The following is an 18,081-nucleotide window of genomic DNA, read 5'->3' as shown; positions in this document are numbered from 1 at the left end:
AGCGAGTAATGCATGAAGTGAGAAATTCTTGTTCCATCCCGCACTGTGAAGTACCGGAATGAGTAATTATCTTAGTATAATTACATCACAACTTACACTCGCCCCCTCTTTCAGTGCTCTTCAAAGCAACTTTCCAAACAGGATCACCTGTGTGTGGCGTCTTACTGCTGGAGCTCCAAGAGGACCCCGCAGGTGGACTCAGTACACAGTCTTCCCTGCTGGAAAAGTGCACTTTCAGTGGTCGAGGCAAAGTCTTTAATAAAGGCAGTTAGCCTTAACTTACATTTGCCCGCACTCAAAGTGCTTTTGGATTTGGGCTTTTTTCCTCAACAGAAGAGCACCAGATCAGGCCCAACTCTGCTCCGTGGTTGGTAAAAAAAAAGGGAAAATTTTGCTTGTCAGAATTGGTGGGAGCAGCCTCTCTCAGCGCTCACCAGAACACTGGAGGCCTGTGCTTTCTCTACCTCAGCTGTCTTAAGACAACTGGGTTAGGGAAGTTTAAACAGTGCATGTCAGACTGGCCATCGCAAGATGGCTGTCCAAAGGGACATGCGCACTTTAAACAAGAGCACAGCTCCCTGTTGCCACTTGGCAGCAATTGTCTCACCTTGTCATGACACTCGGTTCAGGACGGGAGATGTAAAATAAAATGGTAATAAAGTTTATTATACTTTTATTTTTCCTTTCTGGGGGTATTTTTTAGCAAGGTGATGCTCCTCTGCCCACGTGGATGGGCCACCACTGGTGGGTACCTTCAAGTTAGAGAGGCAGACTCAAACACCAATTTGTTGGTACCACACTCAATAAGGGACTTTCCAGGCCTAAGCCTAACAAGAGCATTCAATTGAGCATGGGTTCTTTGTGACCGGCCAAAAGTGGACAGCTTCCTGCTGTGCCTGTACAAAGGTACTTTAAGTCCTCTGCTGTTAGAGGAAACAAGATTTTTTTCCAGCAGGTGGCAAACTACTGCCTTATCTGTAACCTTTCATCACACAGATGGTGGAGTCTAAGAGTCCAGCAATGACTCCAGTCAACATTATGGGGCAGATTTAAGAGCCCCTAGTGCCTCCTTGTGCCACATTAGCGTCATTATTTTGACGCTAATGTGGCACAACAAGGCCAAATCGCTGCACTAAATTTACAAAGCAGCGCAATGCATGCATTGCGCCACTTTGTAACCCTTTGCGCTACATTATGCCTGCGCCAGGTATAATGTATGGAAAGTGGGGCAGGTATAATGTATGGAAAGTGGGGCGTTCCCCCTTGAAGGGGGCCAACACAATGGTGCAAAGAAATCTAAGAGATTTCGATGGGTCATTTTTTTGGCACTTTTAACGCCTGCTCACAGCAAATATTAAAAGGAGACACACCATTTTTTACAATGGGTCTCATTGGGTTTTGCAGGATTAGCGTCATCATTTTTGACACTCCTCCTGAAAAGGTCTGACCTAGAGTCAACAATTTTGATGCTAGTTCCCTAACTACCGCCATGGTGCACTGTATCTTAAATATGGCGCACACATGGTGGCGTTAGGGTGATGCTAAGGGGCTCAAGAAAAGTGGCACTGCAGTGCGTGCAGCACCACTTTTCTTAAATCTGGCTCCATGTTTGGTTTTCTCTATGGAAGCTGAGTTGTCATGGTGCAATTGAAATGTGGGAGTGGGAAGAACATTACTCTTTGAGCAGAAAGCAGCTGCTGTGTCCCTGCTTATCCTGCCAGTCATGTATAAAGATGCTCCAATAAGCTTATCCAAGTTTTACCTTCTCTGAACGTTGTCATGTTTCACAATGGGAGAGATAATATTAGATATGTCACACCCACCTCTATTTCCTGCCACATGCCAAAATATTTGTCTTCTGATTTCCTTTCTGTAGTTGGAATGCTATTGCAGGCAAGAATACAGTGGACCTCAATCCTACAAATTGGATTCTGTTCCAAGGACAGACCTATCTTTTTATGTGTGGAGTTCTCTGCCCACACTGTGGTCTCTCAGCAGTCGTAACTTACTGTTAAATTGGAGTTTGTGAATAGCAAAAATATAGTAAACTTACACAAACTTAAAGTTTATCTTTGCAAATCATGCCCTTGTCTCTTTGTTAAAACCTCCACAGTCTCCTTACACAAGAAAGATGTCCCACGGAGCAAAGAAACATTTCTGGTACAACCTGTACTCTGTTTTCCTGGATGGTCAGCAAGAGGCTAGCACCACAGGCAATCCAGCAGCTTTTTGGTCCCAAAGAATTATGAAAAATGTGGATACAGTGCTAACTTCAAGCCTCTCTCATAGTTACTTAATGAATCACATGGGAAGTATTTATTTCCTCTTTGGTCTCAGTTATTCTCCACTAGGAATAGGCGAAGAATTGCAAATAGCAAACAGAGTCAGTGATTGGGGATAACCACTATGGGAATCATACTAAACTTCCCAGGTATTTTCATCCCAGTTTTGGCAGCAGTGTTGTCTCGACTTTGCTAGAGGGATATCCTTTCAATGAGAATGTATCATACAGTCCCTTCTACCATTGAAACCCAAAGGAGTAAGATATGTTATTTTATTGTGTGGGGTTCTTCACGTTGCCAAACTCCTCCTTAGGCTAACTATTTAAGATCACCAAGCATTAAAAGGAATTTCGGAGTCATCACTGTTCCAGCCCCCCATAGGTTTGGGCTTCAAATCTCGGGGACTGGTCTCCTACACAAACTACAATTTTGCTGGCAATACTGCTCACAGGCAGATGCATGTTTATCCCATGTGACTTTTTCATGCCATCTTCAGACTTTGAATGCTCTTCCATTGAAATAGCAACTGCTTGCCTCTTCATTCCATGTGTGACAATTAGATGGGAATGACAGGTGTCTATTCAGAAAATTCACGAATGAGAATTTCCGTTCACTTAGCACTACAGTTGAATTTAGGCAACCTGTCCTTAATATTTAAAAAATGGACAGGTTTCCAGCAAAGCACTTTAGATGAGTCCTTTAGGCGGCCAGGCAGTCTCCCTGACAGAGTCCAGTTGTAGATCCAGAAGTGTCTGATTTTGGTGGGTAAGAAACCCGGTATATGTAACCAAAAATGCATTTCAAGTGGGGGAATCTTCAAATAGTGTTTTTTAAGTGCACAAGATCCCCTTTCAACCCAGCCCAGTCTGCCAGGAACCCTGTAGGGGTTATCAGTACTTTGTGTGGGGCCAGGCCACTGGCCTTTGAAGTGTAAATTAGAGCCCCTTCACCCTTCCTGCCCCAGGAGACCCATTCAGTATGCAGATGAGTACAGATGTGACTGAGTGTCCTATGTCTATGGCTGTCTGGGTGGAATGCACACAGGAGTAGTAAACCAGCAAAGACCAGATGTGGATTGGAGACAGGCTGTAAGGCACAAGGGGAGTAAGTGCATAGAAATGCCTGCTTTCTAAAATGGGAATTGCTGAAGTAGAAATATTAAATCCAACTTCATCAGTAAGCAGTATTTACTATTACCATCCTCGCCATACTATACATGACAGGGCTACTCCTTTCAGATCAGAATCTACCACTTAAAAGTATATAAAGACAATTCTAATGCTGACCTATGAGAGGAGCAGGTCTCACAGTAGTGAAAAAAGAATTTGTGAGTTTTTCACTATCAGGACATGTAAAAACACATAAGGTCATATCCTGCCTTTTACTTACATAGAACTCTGCCCTATAGGTTACCTGGGACCTACCTTAGAGGTGACTTATATGTAGAAAAAGGGGTGTTTTAAGGTCTGGCAAATAGTTTTAAATGCCAGAGCGTCAGTGAAACAGCACACACAGGCCTTTCAATGCAGGCCTGAGACATGGTTAAAGGGTAACTTATGTGGGTGGCACAATTGGTGCTGCAGGCCTACTAGTAGCATTTAATTTACAGGCCCTGGGCACATGTAGTGAACTTTACTAGGGACTTATAGTTAAATTAAATATGCCAATTGGGTAGGAGCCAATGTTACTATGTTTAGGAGAGAGAGCACATGCACTTTAGTACTGGTCAGCAGTGGTAAAGCGTGTGGAGTCCTAAAACCAGCAAAAAGAGGGTCGGAAAGATGGAGGAAGGCAGGCAAAAAGTTGGGGGATGATCACCCTAAGGCTGTCAGGTCTTACATATACCTAAATTATTTAAAAGGAAGGTTTAGCCCTGTCAAAATGGGTTATTTTCATGTATACACTGTTACTGTAGTGAATGGCCCAATGGGTGCTGCAGTGCACTTATGACATTTAACTTATAGACCAATGTACACCTTGTACCGTACACAAAAGTCTTATACGTAAGTTAAATATGCCAGCCAGGAGTATGCCAATTTCAAATTGAATGTGGAGAAGACGTATTTTACCATTGGATAGCTGGAGTAAAATCCACTGAGTTGTACAGCCAGCAAATAGAGTTAAAGCAACAATCTGTGAAATACCATGCAAAAGATTACCATTTCCAACAATAGCCACCTGATTAGGGGTGAGCAGTGAACTCCACTCTGCTCGCAAAGATTGTGGCCTTTTTCTCACACCGCGCTCTGCTTACAGTGCAGAGTTGCAAAAAACTCTTCATAGCTGAGTTTTTTCCTTGTTCATGCTCACCCATTTTAAGTTGGAGACTGTGAGTGAGGAAAACCTTATTCCAGACCACCTCCTGGTGAGATTTCTCAACACAGGTGGTCACGGATGGTCGTTCCCGCTTGCGTTGAGAAACCTTCCATTCAAGTTGAAGAAGCTGCCGCTGGAGTAGAAAATCTATTTGAGTGGCAGAAAAGAAGCAGCTCGCTCTTGATCGGTGTGTGGTGCAGTTTGTGCTGATTTGATAGTGCGGGACAGACACCCGGTGCTAAAAATCAGTGGGAATTGCGAGAACGAATGCACTTTGCTGCTTGCGGAATGCCGCATAGTGCGGCAGAGTTTTTTGGTCACTTTGTAGAGTTACGCGTAGTGGAACTCTGCGAACTCCGCACAGGCCTACACCTAATGTGACATTAGTGTCTAAATAGCACTCATTTAGGCCCATATTTATACTTTTTTAGCGCCGCATTTGTATAATTTTTGGGTGTAAGTTTCCACCGCTTTTGCATCACAAAGTGGCACAAATGTGGTGCTAAAAAAGTATAAATATGGGCCTTAGTCCTATATCCACTGGCAAAAATAAAACAGGGTCATGCCTGTTTGCTTCTGAATACTGCAGCTGATACCTTTCCTAAGAACGTCAACAAACATTCCTCAGACATGTGCAGTAAGGGACCTGAGACTCCTTTAGGGATTATGTGCAGTGTGAGAATCAGTTCCTCATATCCTCCACAGAGGCCTTGAAGGGTAATTTCTGGATCTATTATCAGATTTGTGTACTTACTGCAAGTGTTTCCAATAGTAATTGAAAAGGTTTCACCTAAATAAGTAACATTCTTTGATTTCTCAATTTTACAAGATGTGCAGGGAATAATAGCTCATCTCCTTTTCACTTTGAATATGGATAATTTCCCAGACATTTTACCATACATTTTCTACTTCTGATATTTAGACCTAAACCATGTTTGGAGAATATTTTGTGCAGCAAGAAAAAGCCTGATAGCATAAACATGATTTAAGTAAACCCACCTTTTTTATTCTCTAATTTACCAGATTTACAGAAACAAGTATAATTCTGTTTTACATGCTATATGTGGTCTTTATTTATATTACTACTCGCTTCCATACACATATTAAGGCAATACACTATGTCTTATTGCAAACATGCATCAATATTGTTGACTTTTATTTGCAAATATTACTGTCATGAAAAGCCAGACATTGCAGGAAGGAGAAAAAGTCTAATTCTGGTAAAATAAACCTTAGTGGATTACTGTAGGTGGAAATATCTACTTTTGAAGTAAATGTTTTACTAGAGGCAACCACAATTGAAGCAGCAATACTATTACAAAAAGATAAAGGGCTATAACTAGAGTCTGATGCCATTATTTGAACTGTACCTTAGATGTGCTCACCAAACACTGCAGTAAAAACAAAAGTAAGATTTTCGTCAGGCATGTTGACAATGTTTCACAGTGCACACATCTTGGGACTCATTTACAAGGCCCGTGGCACAGGGCAGCACAACAAGTGCCTTCAATATATGACCCATTTCTGTCCTCTTCACCTGAGCTGGCACACAAATTGCTGCCATGCTCCAGCACAGACCCCTTGCACCATGGTGCTAGGGTGCCTGCATTGTGGGGATGGTTGTTTTTGTGCAAGAACGCAGCACACATAAAAAAACAGGGAGGAAGAAAGATATTTCTACCTGTTGCGTCTCTCTTACACCACCCCACATGTGGCATAGGAACCTGATGCATTCCTAGACTTGTAAATCTAGGAATGCATCACATTCCTTCAGGTTCCATGGGTGTTGCATGGGAACAACCCAAGCAACACCCATGGAATGCCACTTTCACGTAGTATTATGCATGAAAGGGGTCCATATTTACAAGGCCATACAAAGCCATACAAGGTAGCTTTGCGCAGCCTTGAAAATATGGGCTAACACACTGCACCACCGGAGCATAAAAAAATGACACTCCAGTGGCTCAGTCTGCCGCTAGAGCCTCATAAACAAGGCCCCATGGTTTACAGGAACGTAATAAATAAAAAATAACATAGAGGTATAAGGAGCCCTGATCAACTACAGTTAGCAGTACTAAGTAGAAGAGGACATGATTAGGGGCATAGGTATCAACAGTGCAACAGGTGCTGTGGTTGTGAGGGGTTCACTTCACTGCAACCAGTAAAAATGTTTAACTACCAAATTAGAGGTTGGGGAAAAATGAACTTTCATTAGGGTCCTATCCGCCCTTGTCTCTCCACTGAAGACGAGATATTATCGACTGATAGTGTTCGCTGCGATGTTATTGAATCATAGGGGCCATATTTATACTTTTGACGCACAACTGCGCCAACGCAGTTGTTCATCAAAAATGTTACCGCCGGCTAACGCCATTCCAACGCGCCATGTGGGCACCTTATTTATGGAATTACGTTAGCCGGCGTAGGGGAAAATGGGGGTTGTGCGTCAAAAAATGGTGCACGTCAGGTCTGAGGCAAAAATCCGGCCTCAAACCGGACTTGCGCCATTTTCTTTTTTGACGCACAACCCCCATTGACATGACTCCTGTCTTAGCAAAGACAGAAGTCATGCCCCCTTGCCCAATGTCCATGCCCAGGGAACTTCTGTCCCCTGGGCATGGTCATTGGGCATAGTGGCATGTAGGGGGGCCCAAATTAGGCCCCCCTATGCCACTTAAAAAAAACGTTAAAAAATACTTACCTGAACTTACCTTTACTTCCCTGGCATGGGTCCCCCCATCCATGGGTGTCCTCCAGTGGTGGGCGAGGGTGGCAAGGGGTGTCCCTGTGGGCAGGGGAGGGCACCTCTGGGCTCCTTCCGAGCCCACAGATCCCTTAACGCCTGCCCTGACACAGGCGTTAAAAAACGGCGCACAACAGGCTGTGCGCCGTTTTTTAAGGCCCACCCCCTCCTGTGCGTCAAAATGACGCTGGGGTATAAATAAGGCGCACGGGCCTTAAAGTCATTTTTTGGAAGGGAACGCCTACCTTGCATATCATTAAAGCAAGGCAGTTTCCCGCTTCCAAAAAATGAGACACATGGTGGAATTATGACGTCCGCGGGGTCGGGCTTCAAAGTATAAATATGGGGCAGGGTTTGCGCCGAATGTGCGTCAACATTTTTGACACACATTCGGCACAAACAGAGTATAAATATGCCCCATAGTGTTCACTGCTGGTTTATGCAAAGTGAGGTCAATAAAGGAACGTGTAAAGTGCAGGCCGCAGCAAGTACAGGTAACTTCAAAAGGTTGAATTTGCATTTGGAAGAGGTTGCAAAAACATATGGGAGTTGTAAGGAACTGATTTGCGGTGTACAGCGCATGAATGTGATACCCAAATATGCTTAAGTCGATAGTAATGGAAAGAAGAACTCGAACTTACCAGTTCATCTCACTAATATAAACAGCACTACAATCACTACATTTTCACCTTTGATTTGCGTACACATACACTCGATCGACAGTAAAGTTCGGAAAGCACTAAAGTTTCAGAACAGTTGGCACGATGCAAGTAATATGTGCAGTGGCGTCACGAAACCTCTCTGTAAAGTACCTGGAAAGGGGGGGGGGGGGGGGGGATTTCTCCTGGGCTCAGTCAGGGGCCTGAGGCTCGTGAACACTGTTCTGTGTTGAAGCCTCCCTCCCACCCCCTCCACCCAGAGCTCCGCCTCTGCGCCTCTCCCACCCCGAAACGCGGCGGCTGCGATGGCCTTTGTTACGCCACTGAATATGTGTTTTATTGTGGGTAAAATATACGTAAACTCTAAGCGATTGCAGTACAGCACATTTGCCTCATAACCACCATTAGGTGTTTACTTTGGTCACAGTGAACGCATGTAATTCACAGCGTGGCCAGAAGATGGTGGCTGTGCTGCGCCTATGACATTTTCTGGATCAGCTCAACAAGTTTCCTAACCATTTACTGCACAAAACATATATTCGTGCTTATAGTGTTGAAGTGCACAGACATAGGACACTGCACCCTAAACTTATTTAGTTTTATTAATTCTGTTATCTACGCAAATATCTGCAATTGGAGAGCTGACTGTTGAAATAAATGTAGCGGGCTTCTACCACCCATACGAAACATCCCAGAATTTATGAGACTGAAATGCGTCCTCTTGATTAAAAAGGTAACCTGTATTTCAGCTGGTACTTTCCATGACCTCTCAGCGACATCACTTCTGCTTGGTAAATTTGATTCAGCACATTTCGCTAAAATAACAGTAATCAGATAACCAGTGCTCCCTGGAGCTCCGCGCTATCGAAATCAGCATCGAAAATAATAGAAGGCAGAGATTCTGAACACGCCGCTTCTGCAGACAGGGCATGTTAATACGACATTCTCAGCCTTACCTTCTGTAGTTTCCGTTAGAACGGAAACACCCACAAAATGTGTTCCATATCTGCATGACTATTTTCAATACAGTTCACAACAGAAACCAATCAGCCATTGGTAAATTAAATTAAATCGAGAGTCCTCATTAAAACACTAAAACACAATTTACAACGAAAAAGAATTGGGGCATATTTATGTATGTGTCGCGTCGCCCTTGTGCCACGCAAGGGTACGCCACAGTGTTGCAGAAGCCAAGCTGGATTTATCAAGCCACTTAAGGCCACCATACATGTCCTAGCACTGCTGATAAATCCAAAGTAATGCAACACAACATTTTAGGAAAGTCTTCCTTTATGCCCTGGTCACCTCCAAACATTTTGGACAGATACTGGTGGTTACTGACTCTTGACTGTGCCCTGGGTACTGCTAACTAGTCCCAGTGCCAGTGCTCTGTGTAAAATGGATTATGCAAATTAGGCTAATTATAGTTGGCTGTATCAACCTACCCATAAGTCCCTAGTATATGGTAAGGCATGTAGGTTTAGAGACCTCAGCATAGGTAGTGCACCCATAGGTGCACTGCTGAGGTGCTCATTGTTATTTTAAAACAGATCTGCCTTGCTGGCTGTTTTTAAGTTAAAGTTAACCCCAAATTCGACTTTGGAATTAATGTACTTCCACAGTCTTAAGCTATCTTATTTTACATATGTCACCCATAAGGTGTGCCCTAAGTGCCCCCAGTGTTGGCTGCAGTGTAACTATAAGCAGGGACTTTATGAAATATATTTTATAAGCCATGGTGGGGGAAGAATAGCTACATTTGTTTTCCTCCATTGTAGTGAATGGGCTCCATAGGCTAACAAGGGGAGATTTTATTTTAAAATAATAAAGTCTTATTTTCCATGGGAATGAGATAAATGTGGCATGTTTAGAAGCAAATTAAAAGTTATAATACATCCAACAACTTGCCATTGTTGAATTTAATATAACTTGCACCTAGAAAGAGTTTTAGAACTCTTTCTAAAAGTTACCAGTTCCAGCTCTGTAGTGTCTTTCTCTGTTTGGCAGGCTGCCTTGATGAGGTGTGAAGTGGCCTGAGTCGAACACAAAGGAAGTGCCTGGCGGAGGAGAAATGTCTCAGCAGATAGTGAAACAGGATGGGGGGAGAGCAGCAAAACTGTCCTTCAAAGGAGGGAAGGGCATTTGGGCTAGCAAGTGGACCTCCTTCATTTCCTGCAAAGCCAGGTGCCCCCTGATTTGATTAGAAGGGAGCTGGAAAGGGTTGTCCTGAGTGAAACTTAGCCACAAAAGTGGATGGACTCAGCCAGACCCAACCTCTGAGAATTAATTTCTGCCGTCTTAGATTTTTGGAGAATGTTGCTCTGTGTGATTGATTTTTTCCACACTTCCCAGGAAGAGGTCACTCAAGAGGGTGGTGGACTGCATGGGATTGGACAGAGGACCCTCCTGCTTTCCACCCCCAGGAGCAAAGATAAAACTGGAAGAGGTGCACCCCACCTCAGATCCCTAAGAGGAACAAGAAAAGAAGAAGAAGGGCCTCCGTGCTGGACCACTGACCTGCACCTGGACACTGCACTCTGAAGGACTGCAACAGCTGCACACTTGGGCTTCACCACTAAAAGGCATTTGCATGTCTTCAAGTGCTTCAGGAAGGGACTCTCTATTTGCTGTAGGTAGAAAATAGGTGATTAGAGTCCCCTGCATCAAACCCTGAATAAACTGACCAACTCGCCACTGACTAGTAGTCATTTTTTAATTTGAGCCAGGTGCATTCTGAGAGTAGGAGTTCTAACCTTCAAGGAGCAACTCAGAGCCTTTGGAACCTTGGAGTGAATTATGGACTTCTAAAGGACCTTCAAACACCTTCTGGAAGAAGATCCAGAAGTTTGGAGCAAGTTCCATAAGTGGACTGACCCGACGTCATGAGTCAAGCTGGCTTACGTCGACCGCGATCCGGCCTGACTTGCATGTTCATCCCGCTTAAAAGCTCTGGAGCACAAGACTTCCAGCAATTTATGGGGGCTTGTGGAAAGGCAATCCAATAATGTGGACTCGAAATTGGCTTGCTTTGGAGGGTCGTCCTACGTCACAGAGAAAAAGCTCCTATAAAGTTTTTAAGTCTGAACTTAAAAAGTTGAACGAGGTTTCGGGTCCATCATATCCAAAGAGGACTCCAGGGAAGTCGGCTTCAATTTCAAGTTCGTCTCAGATGAAGTTTTCCGTCACAAAAAATTGTCTATGTCCAAAGGTAAAAAATTTTGCCGAGGGCTACTGCAACACGTATCAGAGGAGGGCTCAAGGGAGTTCGGATCCAACTCAACTTTGTCCCGGGGAAGAAAATCTTCAAGAAAAAGTCTGAGTCAAATGTAAAACTTTGACCGAGGCCTCCTGCTCACTGTAGCCAAGCAAGTCTCCATTATGGTTGGCCTCAAATTCTGACTTTGCCCTGGTTGAGTGTGACTAGATGTCCAGAATAGCGTTTTTAGTTTCTATGGTCTAAAAAACATTTCATCTTTCAAAATTCATATCTCAGGTTGCCTTCATTGGATTTTGTCACTTTAGTGTCATTTTAAAGATACAAATATAACCTATTTTTATAAACTGCAGTTAGATTTTTGTTGTGTTGTGTGTTTTACTTATTTACTGTTTTGTGATTTGTAAATGCTTTACTCACCTGTCTCTTAAGTTAAGCCTAACTGCTTGTTGCCAAGCTACCAAGGGATGAGCTGGGATTAATTTATTGAGACCTAACTGGATGTAGTGGGGATTACTAACCTATTGCTAAGTGTAGGTACTTACCTGCCCTTACCAATAATCCACTTTCTAACAAATGCAAATCGCTGCATTGTGGTATTTAGCCGCAAGGAGGCTTTCCATGGGTGTTCCCACACTTTTCCCATGGATTGTAGCACATTCCCAGATTTACCATTACTGGTAGACGTGGGAATGCAGCAAAATCCTATACCTCCCCTGGGTCAACGTAACAAGGAGAAATGTGTATATTTCTCCTTGTTTTTTTATCTTTCTATGTGTGCTGCATTCTGAAGCACAAATAGAAAGAGTGTTAGAAATGGGGTTTCTGGTTGGCTAGGGTATGCACCTCAGCCAGGCAGAATTTACCCACTCTAGTCATGGCTAGGGAGTTACACGTCCAAGATAACCCCTGCTCAACCCCCTTGGTAGCTTGGCATGAGCAGTCAGGCTTAACCCGTAGGCAATGTGTGAAGTGGTGGCACAACACACACAACACACGTGACGCAAAATGTACACCACAAAATAAACACAATACTGAGCTATGTAAAAATAATCTGTATTGCACAAAACATAATTAGACCAACATTACACGTAAGTAATACCCTGCTACCTCAGCAGTTGTCAGAATGTTACACAAGTTACTAATACTCTACAAGAATATGCATTTGTCACATTAGAACACGTAAGTACTCAGGATTCTGCAACATAAGCAGTAGTCAGGAAATTAGAGTAAAAGATATACGCACTTGTCATGAACAATTCCTCAATGCCCATAAAAGGAACATTAGAGAATATACCCCAAGTCATATGAATACATATCAGCTAGACATGTCCATAAAAGGAACATCAGCAAATATATGTAGAACAGTAAACAGGGAGGAAATAGCAAACATCCACAAGTCTGTATTAGGGTCCTGGAGCCTAGATTTCCTAAAGAGTACCTGTTTTCTGGTGGAAGAGGCACTTCCAGTGCCTAGAAACGAGCACGGGCCCCGGCGCTCCTGTGTGCAAAACGGGTGGCCTCCCTCGTGGTAGGGGCCTGCCTCTTCCACCTCACACCCTGTCCGTGGGGTGGGGGCCGGGTGTGACCCCACAACAGTTATAGGGCAAAGGCAGGAAGGGACCTCCGACGAGGTCTCCCTTCCCGATTCCGGCTGAGGAGAAATGCCGGCGTGAAGAAAAAGGAGCGTCCTGCTCCTGGGGCAGAAAACGGAGAAGAGGCGCTCCCTGTGCCTTCCCCGCGTCCTGCTGGATGATCCTGGTGAGCTCGGACCCCTCTGGGGGCCCAAGGAGAAACTCGCTCACAACCGAAGCAGTGCGCAAGTGTTGGAAGCTGTTCCCGGCCGCCGGGACGCTTCCACAGAAAGAGGAGGCGGCTGGTGCCCCTGGGGCGCTCCTGGGAGTGGACCGTGACCCGGGGGCACCGTTAGGAGCACGCCTGCTGCAGTTGGTGTATCTTCGTGCCCCGGAGGCACTTGATGAGCGTGGACCTAGCGCTAATGAGAGTCCACCAACCTGGGCTGCAGCGGTGATTCCGGGGACAAAAATAAAGCGCATTTTAACAAGCGCTAAGGACAATTCGGCAACCAGGGAGGAGAGAGCGCTTGCCACAAGCCTAAAGGTCAAATCGCAACCTGGGCTGCGGCGGTGATTTCTTCTGCAATAAAGAGCGTGCTTTTTCCAAGCGCTTTGTCAGGATTTACAGGAACCTTTTTGCAGGGGTCAGGGGCCACAGCACCCTGCCCCTGGGAACAGGTAGGGCAGGAAAAAGCACAGGGCTGGTGGGCCCAACTACAGGCCAGCACTAGGGGTGCAGATGGTGGCAGTTCCTCCTAGTGACCAGGCATGTCACAGGTGAGCACAACAGCAGCAGTCCAAGGTGGTTTCCTGGTGAGTCCATTCATCAGCGTTCTATGTCCAGTTTCAAGTTCCAAGAATGTTCAAATTGTGGGGAAAATTCCCCTGTACTTATAGTCAGTTCTTACAGTGTTTTACAATGGCAGGGAGAGGAGGTTCCAGCCAGTTACAACTGGTTCTGGGAGTGCCCCCTCTCTCCTTTCAGCACAGGCTCCAAACATCAGTGGGGGGTTAACGACCCTATTGTGTGAGGCCAGGGCACAGTCTTTACAAATGCAGGTGTGCCCCGCCTCTCCCTTCTCTCAGCCCAGGAAGGCTTTACAATATGTAGATGCACCTCTGTGTCACCTCCACCCTCCCTGTGTTCAGGCTGTCTGAGAAGTATGCACACAAAGCCCCAACTGTCAGTCTGCCCAGACGTTGATTGGAGACAAGCTGCAAAACACCAGAGTCATAAGCACAGATAAATGCGCACTTTCTAGAAGTGGCATTTCTGTGATAGTAATAAAAAATACACCTACACCAGTAAGCAGCATTTCTTACCACTATCACAACCATACAAAAAATGCCTACGCTACCCCTCATAAATCAGACAATACCCCTTACACATGAGGCAGGGCATTTCCAATGCAATCCTATGAGGAGGCAGCACTCACAGCAGTGAGACACCAAGTTAGGCTGTTTGTCACTACCAGGACAGGCCACGCAACATGGCACATGTCCTGCCTTCTACATACATGGCACCCTGCCCAAAGGGCTAGCTAGGGCATACCTTAGGGGTGACTTACATGTAGTACAAGGGGAGTTCTGGGCCTTGCAAGTAAATTTAGATGCCAGGTCCCTGTGGCAGGAAACTGCGCACACAGGCTCTGCGCTAGCAGGCCTTAGATAGGTTTGACAGGCTACTTCAGTGGGTGGTGCAAGCAGCGCTGCAGGCCCACTAGTAGCATTTAATTTACGGGCCCTGGGTATAGGGATACCACTTTACAAGGGACTTATAGGTAAATTAAATATGCCAATCAGGTATAATCCAATCATACCAAATTTGTAAGAGAGAGCACATGCACTTTAGCACTGGTTAGCAGTGAAAAAGTGCTCAGAGTCAAAACATCAGCCAACAAAGGTCAGAAAACTAAGGAGGCAAAAAGCAAAAAGTCTGGGGAATGACCCTGTAAAAGGGCCAGGTCCAACAAAGAGGAAATGCCTCTGAAGATTGTTTTTGTGCAGGAAAGTGTCTCGTCCTACACAAAAACAATCATCTCTGCAATGCAGGCACGCTTGCACTATGGTGCAGGGGTGCCTGCGTTGGCTCTAGGAAGAACATTATGCGCCACTGCAGGGAAAAAACATGAATACACTGTCTTATATAAAACACAGTGCATTCCTGCCCTTTCCCTATAACACAGTGCTGTGCAGCAAGGTGGCTTGCTGCTCTGCGCTGCGTGATTTCTTGATAAGTGAGCCCCGTTTTCTCTGTACACAATGCACCTGCGAAATATAGAATTTAGGCCCATGTTTATCATGGGTTTGTGTTGCATTGCCACACAAGGAGTTACAAGGGTGAAGCGAAACCTTGAATGATATTTGCCAAGCCTCACAAGGCCACCTTGCATGGTCCTGCGTGTCTAGGTAAATGTGGAGTAACAAAAGGGAGCACAAATCACTGCCTTGTGTAAGTCTGTCCCAGGTAAGCGTTACATAGGTGGAGCATGGGTGTTCCCACGCATCCACTCATGCATTTTGGTTTATTCTCAGAGTTACCATTAGTAGTAAATATGGAAATGCACCAAAATGCTGTGCTGCTCTAGGGGAGATGTAACAGGGAGAAATATGTTTATTTCTCCTTGTTTTCTCCTCTTTCTAGGTGTGCTGCATTATGCAGCATACATACAAAGGGAACAATGCCTCTGAGAGTTGTTTGTGTGCCAGAAGGTGTCCCATCCTGCTCAAAAACAATCCTGCCTACAACACAAGCACACTTGCACCGTGGTATAAGGGTGCCTGTGTTGGCCTTAGGCAGCCAAAAGTGGCCCATTGCTAGAAAAGAACAGGAAGTTGTTGTATAATTTTAATACTGTGGATTTCTCCCTTTTCCCTTTTACGCAGCAACGTGGCTTGCTGTGTTGCATTGGATGCATTTTTGATAAATATGCGCCTTAATGTGTGGTGATTCAATGTACTTTTGAGATGCAAAATGGCTCCTGATGCATTGCAATGCAAGCTACTTTAGAGGCAGACAGGTGCCCCTAACAATCAATAGCATGAGGTGAGAGAGTATTTGCTCACAGGGAAGAGCCAAAGCCAATCAAAAAGATTATTTAAAGCATTTGTAGCAATAGATCCAGCAGACAAATGAGCTGGCAAGCCAACCCTAGAAAAGCACCTCATCCAGCTAGAGATTTCTGCAAAAGTAAAAAAAAAAGAAAGGAGCATAGCAGCTCTTTATGCAGAAGACTATTTATTGCAGCAGGAATTTGTGGTTATGAAGTGCTCTACACAGGGAAAAATAGTTATGCTATCCCTTTGAAACTGGGATGCGTTAAAAGGTAATTTGTTGAATACTACATTGTAGACTCACTTTTTATATTTAACCATAGTTACAATTTGAGGTAAAGGAACAGAGTGTTTAGCCAGCCACTTTCTATGTATTTGAATTATTTGCAGAGAGACAAATTGGAATCGGGGTAATGTCCTTAAAAAACATCTGTTCTGGAGCTGATTCACAATTGTCAGCCTAAAATGCAATAAATAGATACCCTGATAAGCTTTGCATACTTATCCTCTTGTCAGTTTATATAAGAAACCCACACAAAAAAAACACTTAAACTATGGGGGGTCCCTTCACCTCTGCAATTGCCTGCAAGCCATATCTCTTGTAAGTCATGTCTCATGATATCCGTGACCCCTCTCTTGATCTACTGATATTGAATGGATGGATGTTTATCACATGCCTGACTTATTTTATGTTTTGTAATTTTATGCATATGTGCTCCTGCTTTTATGATCTAACTGCTTTGGTAACTGTCCCTTAAATGTAACACCCCTTTTGTATAGTGCTCCTAAGCCATTGATGTCTGGGCAACGCTACAGAAAACTATATTAATAAAATATAAAAAAATAACTTTTTTTCTGCTTGGGGAGAAAATGTTTCCACATCAGTGAGTCATCATCCCTCTAATTCCACGTAATATGAGGCTTTTTGAGGGTACTTCACGTCTAATTTACATAATTGGACCAGCCTTTCTTGCGGCTAAATATAGGTATGTAAATTGAGGGTTGCATTTACTAGTATTTCACGCAATGCAGCAAGGAAACTTGCTGTAGTGTGTTGCATAAAAGAGAGAAAGCAGAAATGCTCAATATTTACAAAGATATGCAGGATTTCTGCCCTCTACTTATGTCTTTTCTGCACAATTGTTTTATGCTCAATCCTACACAAAAATAATGCATAGAGGCGTATTTCTCTTTCTAAGGGGCTCATTTACAAGCCCCTTGTGCCACCATAGCATCATTATTTTGACACCACAGTTTAGCAGATTAATACACCACCCACACCATATTTGCAAACTGGTGCAGTAGGACCAATGCAGCAGTTTGTAAACCCTTGTGCCACATTATACCTGTGCCAGGAATAATGTATGCAAGGGAGGTATTCCCACACTAGGAGGTCCGCAGGAGTGGTGCAGTGAAATCTTGTAGACTTCACTGCATCATTCCAGTGTATTTTTTTAATGCCTGCTCAGGGCAGGGGTTAAATTGATGCTGTGCTGTTTTCAATGCCTCCCCCCTTTAGAAATACTAGACTAGCGTCAACATTTTTGACACCAGTCCAGCAAAGCGCCACAACTGCATCAGAAATTGTGACGCAGCTGTGCTATTGAGGGCAATAGTGCAATGGTGCACTGTATTGTAAATACAGTGCTACCATGTTATCGTTAGGGGTGCAGGGTGGGTCAAGCAAATTGCAACATCATGATCGATATACCAGTTTGTTGTAAATGAGGCCCTAAGTGAGGAAGAATGTTGCACACATGGAAGATTAGGTAACAAGGAGAAATAGAGATATTTCTCCTCGTTATTTCTCTGTCGGATAGGTGCACCGTTTTGGCACAAACCTATATTTTTACAAGTCTTTGTAAATCTGGGTTTGCCTCAAAATACATGAATGGATACATGGAAATGCTAATGCTTCACCAATGTAACTTTTGCCCAACACTAAGTAACGCAAAGCAACACTATGTACCTTGTTTGTATTACTTTGTATTTACTAAGTCACACAAAGTGGCTTTGCTTGGCTCAGTGAATGCTAGAAAGAATTTTGGATTGTGTCCAGAAAATGATGCAAGCATAGCAGATCTGGGCCTGAGTGTCCAAAACCAAGTAAACGTTTGTGAACACTATGAAACTGTCAGCAATGAGTGATCGTCGGCGCTAATCTGTTGCTTTGTGCGTAAGGAAGAATTCTTTAGTAAATTTCATTGCTTGGTACATCTCATAGAAGAATAACGCA

General features: G+C 44.1%; 1 protein-coding gene across 3 annotated transcripts in view; it reads left to right on the top strand.

Annotated features, from left to right (window-relative positions):
- Positions 1 to 18,081, top strand: part of CHODL (chondrolectin) — a 277,889-nt gene that overhangs the window by 198,307 nt on the left and 61,501 nt on the right. The window lies entirely within an intron of this gene.

The sequence above is a fragment of the Pleurodeles waltl genome, chromosome 8, assembly GCF_031143425.1.
Source record: "Pleurodeles waltl isolate 20211129_DDA chromosome 8, aPleWal1.hap1.20221129, whole genome shotgun sequence".
Taxonomy (NCBI): domain Eukaryota; kingdom Metazoa; phylum Chordata; class Amphibia; order Caudata; family Salamandridae; genus Pleurodeles; species Pleurodeles waltl.
Note: the sequence above shows the minus strand (reverse complement) of the source record. Positions and strands in the feature narration are given on the sequence as shown.